General features: G+C 38.4%; 1 protein-coding gene across 5 annotated transcripts in view; it reads left to right on the plus strand.

Moving 5' to 3' along the window:
- Positions 1 to 12,386, plus strand: part of LOC129740259 (dopamine receptor 1) — a 708,993-nt gene that overhangs the window by 472,401 nt on the left and 224,206 nt on the right. The window contains exon 1 of one of the 5 annotated variants that reach the window (XM_055731869.1): positions 2,197 to 2,421. The exons of 3 other annotated variants lie outside the window; for them this stretch is intronic. The gene's annotated coding sequence lies outside the window, so the exon portion shown is untranslated. One more of the 5 variants, XM_055731868.1, reaches the window with a different exon arrangement.

Below are 12,386 nucleotides of genomic sequence, written 5' to 3' on the forward strand. Positions count from 1 at the left end.
CAGCATGGTGCCAGGGCATCAGAAGAGTGCAATTGGGGGACGCGAAAAGCAACGATTGCTTTGATTTGCGCTAAACCTGAGGGCAAAAGTTAAAGAAAAATTATAAGTGTAAAAAGAAAGACAAATTCATTCAGTTAGAATACTTCTATTCCATTCATTTAGCTTTAAAGTGAAATACACGGTTTAGGTAGTTGTTGGGTAAAATCTTTCGATTCTGGTTGATGCAAGGAGATCTTGTCTGATGATAATAAGAACTAATTTTTATAGAATAAATCATTTTTTGTATTTTTTTCCTTGTTTAAATATATTGATTTGTTCTTCGTGCAATTGTGGAATCAGTATGAGGCAAAGAATTCAATTTCACAGATGAGTTTCCAAAAACGATCTTATTCAGTTATCGTAACCTACATAACAAGTTAAAAATTAAAATGAACAAAAAGGAGATTCACTTCATCTATCAAACAATTTTATTATTTTAAATATCTCCTTGTAAATATTCTTCGAAGTATGATTAAAATATCTTTACTCTAAAGGGTCGTTTTTGAAAACACATTAAGTGAATCAGGAACAAGAATTAGGAAAACAAGTTAGATTAAAGAAAATTTTAACGCATTTTTTACTTAACTATTAAACTTTTTATCACTGCCTCAAAAATAGAAATTAGGAGTTTCCTTAAGAAAAACCTAGGAGCATAGGAGGTGTAGGAAAACCCGATCGTACCATTCACCAAAATGGATCCTGATCTAAAACCTTTCCTCTACTAACACAACCCTTTCCTTGGATATTTTAATATAGATTCGCAGACGTATATACGGTTTCTATAGTTGAAGATATTGACTTACCTTTGTTTCTGGATTTTTCAAAATTAATCTTTGGAATATAAAGGGACAAAAGGTTGTTAGTTGATCCTTTGAAGTATCCTACTAACATTCCTTCCTTCATTCCTCATTGACTACTAGGACGTGGCAGGCGCCGTTATTGATCATTTTTCAAAGGGAGAGCATGAGTTTTGAGCATTGTGAATGAACTGCTAGTCCCAAGCACCATTCTTTTGGCCCTTGAACAAAACTGATGGCCTCGATCAATCACGGAGTAGCAACCATTGGCAAGGTAGAACTTGTTCTGCTTAGCCACGCCAGCGATCGTGGAATTTGAAGTGCGTAAGTTGAACAAAGTCTAATTAAATATGCTATTTTAAGTTTTAAATGAATGATCATATCTAAGCACTCCAAGTTCAACGATTTAAGGTGGATATGAGTAGTCAACTAAGCTAAGCTAAGCTAATGTAGAAAATGGTTCTCTTGAATCTCTTGAATTTTTTAACGCTTTCTGCTGATTCCATGAAGAGTGTCCTATCCCATGATTCCCGACAGGGAATTCCCGCGAGTAAAAAAAATTCGGGAATGGCTGAATTCGGGAAAAACGATGAAAACCCCCGAGGATTCCCGAAATAGTTAAAATTTCCATTTTCCGTCTCCTATCCAATCATTTTTCCTTAGACGTGTTACTCTTTCGTGTAACTCTCGCTGGCAGCAATTCGTGTCATTGTGACCAGAGTTACCATGACATCGAGCATCTTGTTTGGTTTTGTGGGGACCATCTTATCTTCAGAGCGAACTTAAAATACTTAATCTATTGATCTTCGTGTATAAATTTCTCTTTCCTTTTCTTCCCTTATCTTAAACTATACTAGTTTGAAATGATGCATTGTAAATACAAAAACAAAGTTTTGGCTCCTTAGAACCTACGGTACAAGCTTTTTCAAATAGACGAAATTGTAAAAAAAATTCTTTGCGACGCTTTTAATTTTTCTTATGAACCATCCTTAACAAACACACCGTGAAGGGTCTCTGAGGAGTGGATCAATCATGCCCTCCATCCCCGGGTCTTTGCCGGAGTGGACTGGGGGAAAATGCAAGTCAGAGAGGAATCTCGCAACTGATAACCTCGTTATCCAATTGAAGTTTAGCCGGGTGAAGCGCAATCCACTTATTCAATTGTTGTAGGTGGGTACCCAAATACTTACGCCAGCTGGCCTAGTCGCTTCGATGCTAGGCAGGGCAAGGTAAGATGAGGCTGGATAAGGTGAAGGTCAGCATCATCGTCAGCATCCTCCTCCAGGAAGCATCAGGAGATACCGGGAGTAGTGGCTAAATTGGAGTAGATCGTCTTCTTGGTGATACGCGTAAAATTATTATGATGGCCAGTACGTGTTCGCGCTTCCTTCCGACTAACTATGCTGTTGCAACTTCTGGCGGCATAAAAGAGTGACTAACAAGAAATAGTCGTGAAAGATTTGGGCGTTGAGCGTCGCGGTGTCTGTCTGTATGTTTGTTGTGATTAATTGTGCAATCGGAAGCGCCGTTGGGATTTTCGGATGTTGTGATTCCACTTGACAGCTTCAAGATGGATATGTGACAGGTGATGGATTGTGTCGTTTAGTTTGCGTCGCGAGGGGTTTGTTGGAAAAATGTGAACCTCGCTATATTGGAGGTGCAGACATTCCTAGGAATCGATTTGGGGAAGGTTTCTGTCGCTCTCAGTGAATTGAAAGAAAATGTATGATGTATTTGAGGATAATTGACGAAACAACTATGTCAAATTATAGAATCATTTCTTTTTTATTAAATCAATTTATCATGAAACGAATTTCCCTCTTTTGTGATCCGATCAAATAGTTCAGATTTTTGAGATAAAGTTTTCGTGAACAATCTGCTTAACTGAAAATAAAAAACGAGCCACCTCGCATATAAACGGATATACTCTTAAAAAGGTATGCTTACCATTTAAGTAAGAAAAAATATTGTTTCTACATTTCTTTTAATTTTTTAGTGTAATTAATTGCCTTTGGGTCAATTTTTATGGATATTTGAGAACAACTATGTTCACTTAATTAAGAAACCGTCAAAACATATTATCTCAAAGAGGTTTATGGTTATCAGCAAAGTCGTTAATCTTTAACAATAAGATGAACCTTACTTTTTTTGAATTTCCAATTATAGCCGGTTCTATGAACATGCTCCTTGTAATCGGTCCAGGCGTTGCTTAGTTCGACGTTCGTTAAAGTTTCTCAACGAAATCAACTCAGCTATTAGCTATTACAAAGAACTGAAGATGATGATAAAAAAGAATACAACTTTCGAATTTTTTTCATCAGCCCAACCCTTTTTTACTTATCATCGTAAAAGCTGACGGCATTGGTCTCCAGGGCAACAGGTTTTTTTTCAATTCTGAAGGCGTTCAATTTTCTATTAAAGTTTGTTTATATGTTTTGTACAAACGAATGTACTGTTAATGTTCATATATTCGTTTTGAAATCAATGAAACGATACAATTTTATACAACGTGTTACTAGTTTTACAAATTTGAAAATCGATCCCATTGCATTCATATGGATTTGTATGAAAATCAGTGATTTGTTATACGGCGTTTCGCTATACGGTCATGTTTTATGGAACGTATCTAGGCCTCATAATGAGATATGGGTTTACTACAATTTTATCCTATGAAGATACGGTAAAATTAAAAAAAAAATGTCTTGAAAAAAACTGTTTTTTATATGAAACGTTGTAGGGGAAGGTAAGGGCATGATGGGCGCCATAAGGAAAACGCTTATTTAACCATTCACAACAATCATACTATATGAGTTTCATCACTGGTTCGTGTTCAGACACTAAAAAAGTTCATTTCGTGTCCGGTTTGAAATTTTGAAAGATGATAGTAACGATGAAAAATGTATTTTAAAAACCTGTGCTAAAATCCAAAAATCAGCCACTGTGTGGAGCTAGTTGAGAACCCTCTGGGGCATAATAAGCTTTCTTTTAATTATTAGCAGGTGTACAGGAGAACTAAAACATTACTATCATGCATAAATTCATTTGTTACAATATTTTTGTACATATTCTCACATACAAACATTTCACACGCACATACATTATTTTTGTGGTGCTTGGATTTGAGAATAATGCGATCTGCCATATTGTAGCCAAGGCTTATGACCACCCGGTATTCCTCTTTTTTGTATGAAACTTCACTGAAAATATTCACTGATGGAATAAAACAACAAAATAACAAGCTTGTCGAGTTAGTAAGCTGCAGGATTCTACGGCAGAGAGCGCTTAATCTGCCAAAACCAACCAAACTGGAATGAAAATGAAACTTGAGGATTTTCACTTCCATCTGTACCGTTGAGCCGTCAACACGTACGCCGGAGCATCGTATCGTTGCTGTGTACCTGCAGGAACATTTTACATTATTTATTTTTCCCTTACCTGTATTTCAATCAGCACTTTTCAGTGCTAAAATTATTTTCATTTTCTTTTATTCATATTTTCTCTTTTCTTTCCAGCATGGGGAAGTCTTCGGCCGGCTCAAGGGCCGGAAGAAAACGGATTGCTGAACCTAATCCAGGGCCATCTGCCAAAAAAGTTGAAATTTCCAATTCATTCGATGTCCTTCATAACATCGGTGATGAGGAAATATTCATATTTAATTCTGATAAGAGTACTAAGAAACCTTCTTCTTCTTCTTATACTCTTAAAAACGAAAAGATTCCACCAATAACGGTCACGATTCCTGACTTCAATGCCTTTCGAAAAGAAATCGTCACTTCCGTCAAGGATGTGAAGATTTCTTTTCAGATCGGTCGAAGGGGAACTGCTCGCATATTGGCGGAATTTTTTAATGATTTTCAAAAAATTTTAAATTATTTGAATAATAAAAAACACCATTTTTTTACGTACGACACTAGAGGTGATCGTCCTTTTAAAGTTGTACTTCGTGGTCTCACCGGCGATCAGACACCGGATGAGATCACAAATGAATTAAATTCTTTGTTAGGTTTTTCTCCAATTCAAGTAATTCAAATGAGGAAAAGAACCAACACGAATAATACCAGTAGTGTTGGTTTTGCTCCTGAACTTTATTTGATCCATTTTAAAAAGGATCAGGTTAATAATTTGAAAATTTTGGAAAAGGCTCGTCTTATGTTTCATTGTCGAGTAAAATTTGAACCTTTTCGTAAATCCCATACCAATTTTTTACAAAATATTACGCAATGTCGTCGTTGTCAAGCTTTTTGTCATGGCACTAAAAATTATAGAATGAATGCCAGATGCATGTTTTGCGGCTCATTCGATCATGAAAAATCTAAATGCCTTTTTGGTGGTGATAAGCCAAAAACAGAATTTTTTAAGTGTGCGAATTGCGCAGGTAATCATTCCTCGAATTCTCTAGATTGTCCCGTTAGGGCAAAAATTGTTGCTTCTAGGAAAACCCCAAAGTTGTCAGAAAAGTTTCTTCTCCTCCTTCCTCTTTTTCGTCTACACACGTCAGACCGGCAAACAACCTGCCTGTTCGCGGTCAGCCTCGGCCTACATTGGAATCACGGCTGGGTAATACCCGAAGTGATTTTAATGTTACCTGGGCTGATTCTGCGCCACAGACTCGTTGTTTATCGTTCTCAGAGGTGGTTGAAAATGGGTTGCCCTCTTCAGGTTTAACTAATAAAAATGGGAAAAAACCAAGTCTCAACGTTCATGCGAAGGCTTGGGAAAATCCCCGAAATTCAAATACTTTTTCTTCTCCTTCCTCTTCTGATTCTAACAATTTTGTTGATATGGGTGAGATTACTGAGGAAAAATTAAAATTTTTGCATCAAAATTTAATGGAAATGATGCAACTTATGTTGAAAGCAAATTCAATGTTTGAAGCTTTCCAAACTTCTTTTAATTATGCTAACAAAATTATTATGACTTTACGATTCCCTCATGGATCCAAATAGATGTTTAAATATTATGAATTGGAATGCTAGATCTTTGCTGGCTAACCAAGATGAATTTTTTTTATTTTTGAAAACTCAAAACATACATATAAAATACATACATATATAAAATACATACATACATACATACATAAAAGTACTCTGCAAAGTGATTTTGAACAGGATCCAGGAGAAAATAGACACTACACTCCGACGGCAACAAGCTGGATTCCGATCTCGACGATCATGTGTGGACCACATCACAACGCTACGAATCATACTGGAACAAATCAACGAATTCCAGGACTCTCTTCTGCTGGTGTTCGTTGATTTCGAAAAAGCATTCGACCGACTTAACCATGAAAACATCTGGGCGGCTCTAAGGCGACGAGGGGTCCCAGAGAAACTAGTCCATCTCATCGAAGCACAGTATGAGGCATTTTCGTGCAAGGTCTTGCACGACGGTGTCTTGTCCGAACCAATCCCGGTAACTGCTGGAGTGAGACAAGGATGTATTCTATCACCGCTACTTTTTCTAATCGTAATGGATGAGATTCTGATTGGATCGATTGACTGTGCACCGAACCGAGGATTGCCGTGGAATCCTTCAACAATGGAGCAACTGAACGACCTTGACCTGGCTGACGATATTGTTTTGCTCGCCCAAACACAACCAGATATGCAGAGCAAACTCGACGACCTCACCGAAAGTTCCAAGGCAGCAGGTCTCAAAGTCAATGTCGGAAAGACCAAGTCGATGGAGATCAACACAGGAAATCCCTCCAGTTTCATGGTAGCTGGGCAACAAGTTGAGAAAGTGGAGTGCTTCCAGTATCTTGGTAGCCAGATTACGCCTGATGGTGGTACCAGAAAAGACATCGAAACACGGATCAGAAAGGCCCCATTTGCGTTTGCGAGTCTCCGAAACATCTGGCGGTCACGCCAGATCTCTCTACGAACAAAAATCCGAATCTTCAACTCAAACGTCAAATCCGTATTGCTGTACGGGTGCGAAACTTGGTGCACATATGCGGTAACGACGCGAAAACTGCAAGTATTTGTAAACCGCTGCCTGCGGAATATCATCCGCGCTTGGTGGTACGCAGTAGATTGCAACAAAATTTAAATTCCTTTTTGAATTACTTGAAAATGTGGAAAATTTCTCCTAACGCTTCCAAAACTCAACTTATTTTATTTCCCCATAAGCCAAGAGCAAATTTTTTAAAACCTAATGAAAATCATTCCATAACTTTTAATGGGGTTTCTTTAGAATGGTCTGATCACGTGAAGTACTTGGGACTCACACTTGATCGGAATCTTTCTTTTAAGAATCACATTGAAGATATTCAATCTAAATGTAATAAATACACTAAATCTCTTTATTCTCTCATCAACAGGAAATCCCGACATCGTCTGAAGAATAAGATGCTTATTTACAAGCAAGTCTTCTGACCAGCGATAATGTATGCAGTTCCGATTTGGTCTAGCTGCTGCGCGACGAGGAAGAAAGCCATCCAGAGGATTCAGAACAAGGTTCTGAAAATGATTTTGCGGCTTCCACCTTGGCACAGCACCGAAGATCTTCATCGGATTGCAGGCATTGAATCTATCGAAGAGATGGCCAACAAAATCATCTCCAACTTCAGAGGCAAATCGATGCAGCCTTCCATCGCAGAGATTCGCTCTCTCTACAATTAGTTTAATTTTAGGATAGCTTTAGTTTTTAGTTTAAAATATTTTTTTTTTCACTACAGGATGTTCTCCTTTATAAAAATGCTTGATTGTGCTCAGCAAATTTAAGTCGAATAAATAAATTTTTAGTGATTATTAAACTATAGGGCTCTGAAAGTTCATTATTGAACTGAACACCTAATTTAATGTATTAATGTAATATAAATGTAATGATGAATTGGTACTAATAAAGATATATTAAAAAAAAAAAAACTTGAGGATTCATTTATTTATTTATTTATTTATTATAATTGAATTCATCGAACATAAATGTTTAAATGAAAAGGTTTAGTTACAATCAAATTAGTAAAACAATTTGGACTGACGAATTTGACGAATAAATCGGCTGGATGATTCTTCGAACTGATGCAGGTGCTCAGCATCTTGAAACATACGCATCATTGCACTGAGTGGTTCATTGTAGCCATACGATGTTCGGTGGATTTGATGTGACAGCAACGAATTATATCGCAGAGTTCTCGATGGGGTTTATCATCCTTAGAAGATTTGGCGATTGAACTTCTCCATTTATAATCTTAACAACGAAAGAAGCCTGTTGAGTCTTTCGGCGACATTCGAGGGTTTCGAGACCCAAAAGCTGACACCGATCTGAATATGCTGGAAGATCTTCGGGATGACGCCAAGGCGGGTGTCGCAAGGCGAATCTGACAAACCGCTTCTGTACACGTTCAATCCTCAAGATCCAACTTAGTTGATACGGAGCCCAAACTACGGCAGCATGCTCAGTTATAGATCTGACGAGGGCGCAGTACAGTGTTTTAAAGCACAAAGGATCTTTGAATTCACGTGACACTTTGGTGATGAAGCCAAGCTGACGATTCGCTTTGTTGATAACTGAAGAGCGTTGACTGTTTTTTTTATATGATTTTATTGTCTAGGTTCACATAGTAGATAAGTAAAATTTGTAACTATTTACATCACGGTCGGTTTTTGGTGTTTCTATAATATAACAAATCATAGCAGCGAACTGTTGAAGAAAAAGTTTTCTAGTATTTCTTCGGAAATTTCGTAAGTTGGGAAATATCCAGTCCATTTTTTGAAGACTCAAGGTCCTTCTATAGACGCTAGAGAAAAGGTTCTTCTGGTAATTCCATATTATCCTGGTGTCGCAACAGCCGAATATGAAGTGCTCCAAGTCATCAGTAATTCCAGGACATAGGTCGCAATAAGGATCTGCTCTCATGTTTCTCCTGAATAAAAGCTCGTTGTTTCCTATTTTGTTATGAACGACCAAGAACCACGCAGACCGTTGATGGGATGATAAATATTTGGAGTGAATGTTCTTGAAGATCGTTTTCCATTCTCGATGTGGATTTTCTCTTACGATTTTTGGGTTTTTCAGTCTTTGGAGATATAATTGGTAGATACCGGATGAGATTGGCGAACGACGTAGGGTATCTGATAAGTACACAGATTCTTGTACAATGGTTCTGACGTGAGAATACTTTCTAGGAATTGCAGATACGTTCGGCGGACTAACATTATTCTCCAAGTAGCTCCACATAAACTGTAGATCTGATCCAGCTCGTAGAAGTCTATTCACCAGTAAAGATTTTGATTTTAGTGTTGGTGAATGAAGGCCTAGACCTCCTCTTTCTTTTGGAAGGATCATTGCTTCAAAAGCCACTCGGTTCCAAGATCTGCCATGCCAAATAAACTTTCCAATTTGGGCTATGATTTTGCCAGCGAACTTGTTGGGCAATGGAATTGTAGATGCTACATACCACAGTTTTGATGAAACGTAAGTATTTATCAGAATGATTTGTTGAGTTAGATTCAGTGTTCTGACATTATTCATCCACAGCCTCGTTTGGAAACTTTGTATCGTCTTCTGCCAGTTTTCATCGATGATGCGTTCGATACTTTCGCAAAAATAAAGGCCTAGAATTTTGACCAACTGCTGTCTTGGGTTAGTGCAACATTCCCAATTATAGTTGCTACCGTTTTCTGAGGATTGAGTAGCGCTCCTGATACATGTTGAAAATCGCGGAATATGTTTACCAAAGTCGTGAGTTGATTTTCGTCTTCCAGAAAGATAGATATATCATCTGCATATGCATTTAGCACAGTTCGCGGGAGCATTGTACTTATTTTATCCAGTAACGGCTGTATGTAGATGACGAAAAGCAACATAGAAAGAGGATCGCCTTGTCGTACTGAGCGCTGTATTTTGATTTCGTTGGATAATCTTCCGTTGATCAACACCCTTGAGTAACTGTTGCCGAAGAAGAACATCAACAGCGCAACTAAATTCTGGTTGAAATTCATTTTGAGCATGGTGTCGGCTAGAAAACTATGCTCGACCCTGTCAAAGGCGTGATCAAGATCGAGAGCTACTAAAAGAGAGCTTTTTGAGCTCGTTTTAAGATGGCATATATTGTCTTAAATTTTCGCAGTTGCTTCAAAGATATTCCTTCCTCCATTAGTACACTTCTGCTTGCTAGACAGAACTCTTGTAACGAGGTCTGTAATGCGCCGCTTTAAGATTCTCCCAACAAGTTTAAAGTCAAAATTTAAAAGCGAAATAGGGCGATAGTCTTTTACACTGTTAGCATTATTTCCTTTTTTTATCAAGACAATTACTCCATCGAAAAATTCTTTTGGAGCAAGTCCGCGCAAACCATCATTCACCACGTGTGTTAATTCTCGACCAATAATATCCCAACATTTCTCGTAAAATTCTTTTGGTAATCCGTCAATTCCCGGGGATTTTTTTGAACAGCTAGATTTTACTGCAACCTTGAGTTCGTCGTAGGTGATTTCCTGGAGGATTTGTTGATTCATTGAGTTGTCTTCGGGAATTTGAAGTAGAGGTGTGAAGTTTTCATTTCGAATAATCTCGGATGGACTGTATAGATTCTCGAAGAAATTTTGGAAGTGTTGTTGAATAGTGTTCTGCTCTGTAACTATCCCTGTTGCTGTTTCAATCTGTTGTATGTTCGTTTTTTTCCTGCTGGTTTTCTAATTCGCGATATGAAATATGGATGTTTTTTCTCCACCAATGTAATTTTCATTCCATTGACTATTACTGGAGCAAATTTGCCTTTGGTGTCGGAGCATTAGACTTTTGATGTGGTTGATGTCTCTTAATTGCTGTGGGTCACCATAGTATCGATCATATGCTCTTCTCAACATTGCGTAGTATAATTCCGTTGTTTCATGATCATGCCGACGTTGAAGGGACGATTTCCATCGTAAAAATGACTTTATTTTTGGCTTCGCATATTTGATCCACCATTCAATCCAATTCACAAAGTTTCGCTTTTGTCTACACCAGTAGTTCCATTTTGTGTTCAGTTCTGCCATAGTTTCATGATCGCTTAATACCCTCGGGTGCATTCTCCAAATGCCTTTTCCTGGTGCCGTACCGAGAAACGGAAGTGCTACGCGAATTACATACGCTTTGTGATCTGAAAATGCGGTGGCAGTAAAATGTGCATTTCTGACCATACATTGCATATGTGCAGTTAGCAGTATACGATCCAACCTTGAGGAAGAATCTGTTCTTATGAATGAGTATTCCACATTATTCCCGTTCAATATTTCCCACGAATCTTTCAGTTCAGATGAGTCCATCAGCCTACGTAACATCGGAGAGTGTGAGTTGGTCCCAGTGGCATCCTTCCGATTGACAACGCAGTTGAAATCACCCCCCACAATGACGTTTTGTACATTGTAGAGATGATGCGCCAAAGTGGAGTTGAAAAACATTTCTCTACTTGCTCGATTTTGTGTTCCAGGGGGCGCGTATAGGTTTGTAAAAGTAACACCATTTACAGATAAACTTATAAGTCGTGCATCTAAACTCCTTTGTACATTTTGAAAGACATAATAGTCCCTAAAAGCTATTGCTGTACCTCGTCTACGCTCATCGACATTAAAAACTATGTTAAATCCGTTAATATCGAGTTTAGTGATCGCTACTTCCTGAAGAAATATTACATCTAGTTCAGATGTGTGGATAAACGAAATCAATGAATTTAACTTCGCTCCACAAGATACTCCGTTCATGTTAATGGTACCAATAATATAACTATACGAAGTCATTTTAAAAAATAAAAATCGACTCAGTTGGGACTGGTAACTCTATCACATATGCTCTTTTCTGCCTGCTATGCTGTTTGTTTTTGTTGTTTTGTTTGCTTACCGAGGGATAGTTTAACTGATTGCGCCCGGTAAGTTTCATAGCTGTGTTCGGTGATCGGCTGGCATCCGCATAGGTATGTATTTCAGTGAGAAAAAATTGCTTCACAGCTGGTAAACAGAGCGCTGATGAATATTCGATGGTTGACTATTCGGTGGGCAGTTGGTGTGATGTTTATCCTGAGTAATACGGTGAAAGTGAATTTAATGTTGGGTTTTCGGTTTGGTCCTGGATGATTCTCGCGAACGTGGAAGGCCTCGCTGTTCCTGGGAACGGGTGATTCGCTTTTCCTCGTGACTTTGTTTGACATTCATAGGTGATGCTGGTCGTTTGGTGTTCGGTATCAGATGTGCTGTTTTTGTAACCTCTTCGGAAAAACCATGGAAGTTTGGTGAAGTTGCTTCAGTGATCTCTATTTCTTTTTCGGCAAGTGGAATCGTATTGCTCGGGACTAGCAATGGAGGGAATTCCTCATCCATTTCAGTTGATGAAATAGAGAGCTGCCTATCGACATTCGGCTGTATCTGGCGGGTGTTGTTCACGTTCTCGGGATCCGTGCTAGTTTTGAACAGTCTTTCTGAAATCTCGCGAGCACACACAAGAGACAGTGAGCATTGCGCCTTTGTTCTCTTTTCTCTTCAAGCTGCGACGAGCTGCGTACCGTGCACGGACGAGAAAAAAAATAGCCGAGCGAGACGTGTATCAAGGCATTAGGATTTCTGTTGCGAT

This window comes from Uranotaenia lowii, chromosome 1 (assembly GCF_029784155.1).
Source record: "Uranotaenia lowii strain MFRU-FL chromosome 1, ASM2978415v1, whole genome shotgun sequence".
NCBI classification, from domain to species: domain Eukaryota; kingdom Metazoa; phylum Arthropoda; class Insecta; order Diptera; family Culicidae; genus Uranotaenia; species Uranotaenia lowii.